The sequence below is a fragment of the Periplaneta americana genome, chromosome 11 (genome assembly GCF_040183065.1).
Source record: "Periplaneta americana isolate PAMFEO1 chromosome 11, P.americana_PAMFEO1_priV1, whole genome shotgun sequence".
In the NCBI taxonomy this organism is placed as follows: domain Eukaryota; kingdom Metazoa; phylum Arthropoda; class Insecta; order Blattodea; family Blattidae; genus Periplaneta; species Periplaneta americana.
In genome coordinates this window covers 44,142,725-44,144,508 of record NC_091127.1, presented here as the reverse complement: position 1 = coordinate 44,144,508, position 1,784 = coordinate 44,142,725, and the positions used below count along the sequence as shown (strand labels likewise).

At 35.6% G+C, this 1,784-nt stretch overlaps 1 non-coding gene across 1 annotated transcript; it reads right to left on the bottom strand.

Moving 5' to 3' along the window:
* Positions 1-275: 275 nt before the first annotated feature.
* On the bottom strand, positions 276-352 carry TRNAC-GCA (transfer RNA cysteine (anticodon GCA)). Its single transcript has one exon. It is a non-coding gene; the product is annotated as a tRNA-Cys (tRNA).
* Positions 353-1,784: the final 1,432 nt, after the last annotated feature.

Genomic DNA, 1,784 nt, shown 5'->3' with positions numbered 1-1,784 from the left:
TTCACTTGACGTCCGTATGTTTACATTACCCTTATATTCGTACTCAACATTTCCATTACTGTTGTGTTAAACGAGCGAAATTAATTAATTCAATGAATAAATGCATTTAATGAATTAATGAATTAATTTCATGAATTAATAATTCATTTCATGAATGAAAGAATTGAATGAATACATAAATTGAGGGCTTTGCCTTTCTTCAGGAAAACGGTTTAAAATGTAATGAATAATTATGGTAGCTAAATTTTATTACTGATAAATACGAGAAAAATTCGTACCGGCACCGGGAATCGAACCCAGGACCTCTCAGCTTTGCGCGCTGAGCGCTCTTTACCAACTGAGCCATGCCGGGACACGATCCACGTGCATCGTCTTAAATGCAGGTAGTAAAGCCGTAAAACAGTAGTATGAGAGGGGTTCGGCCGGCGCCGTGGATCGTGTCCCGGCATGGCTCAGTTGGTAAAGAGCGCTCAGCGCGCAAAGCTGAGAGGTCCTGGGTTCGATTTCCGGTGCCGGTACGAATTTTTCTCGTATGTATCAGTAATAACACAACTGACTAGTTAAGACTAGTCGTGTAATATTCAATTAGGTGGGCGAGACCTCATTCATATTTGATATATAGCGAAATTTTGTTTTGATTGTACTGTACATACCTGCAGGACAGGGCTGCGTGCGTGTATAACATTTTATTCAGGTGCGTTTTAAAATCTTAGATTGCATGTATCTCAGTTCGCCATATTGACGTATACGCCCTTTTTCCGGCAAACCCCTCAATTAATTAATTAAATGACTGATTGAAATAATGACTGAATGGCTGAATGGATGTATGAATTGAATGAATGAACGGACGGACGAACTGAATGATTTAAAGAATTAATAAGTTCAATTCATTAATTAATTTAATTAATTTAGTGAATGAATAGGGTTGAATTGAATGAATAGGATTGAATTAAATTGAATTAATGAATTTATTAATGGTTAAATTCAATCATTCATCCACTCCGGTAACCCGGGTTCTAATCTCGTTTAATCCAAGTATAATTTGTAGTGGTGCTTGGTGGCAATAATAATAATGCTAATAATAATAATAATAATAATAATAATAATAATAATAATAATAATAATAATAATAATAAATATTTATTTATTTATTTATTTATTCTGGTTAAGTTAAGGCCGTCAGGCCTTCTCTTCCACTTAGCCAGAAACAAGAAAAGCTGATACAATTTGCAGTAATACAAGTTAATGACTAATACTTAAAGAACACTAAACAATTTATATAGTCATACAAGCACAAGTTGAGTAAAATAATGCAAACATATTAATTGCAAAGTAATGTAAGGCTTAGAAGTTACATTGAATGAATATGCAAGTGGTAAGTGAAATTAAAATTACAAGGTGGTAGGTTTTCGTAAGGTTCTGCCGTACCCCTTGCGGGTATTCCATCACTGCTTCATTAATTATAATGATACAGTGGTATGGTGCACAAACGGCAAAGATAATGGCGGCTAAAAGAACTACTGCTTTAGAGCGTCGCCCACTCAATGGAACTCTTGGATGAATGACTTGGGTGAAGTGCCCAATTATTAGATTAAGTAATATTATTTAATAACTTGTTCATTCCCGCTTTAATATTCTGACCATCTCCTGCTTGTGCTTCGCCCTGACTTGTATTGTACACTTGTTTTGTTATACGTCTGTTTGAAAACTCTCAGTAAATCTACTGACATGAGCCTGTAGCATTTAAGCCATCGATCTGAGCCGGGATCGAACCCGTAACCTCG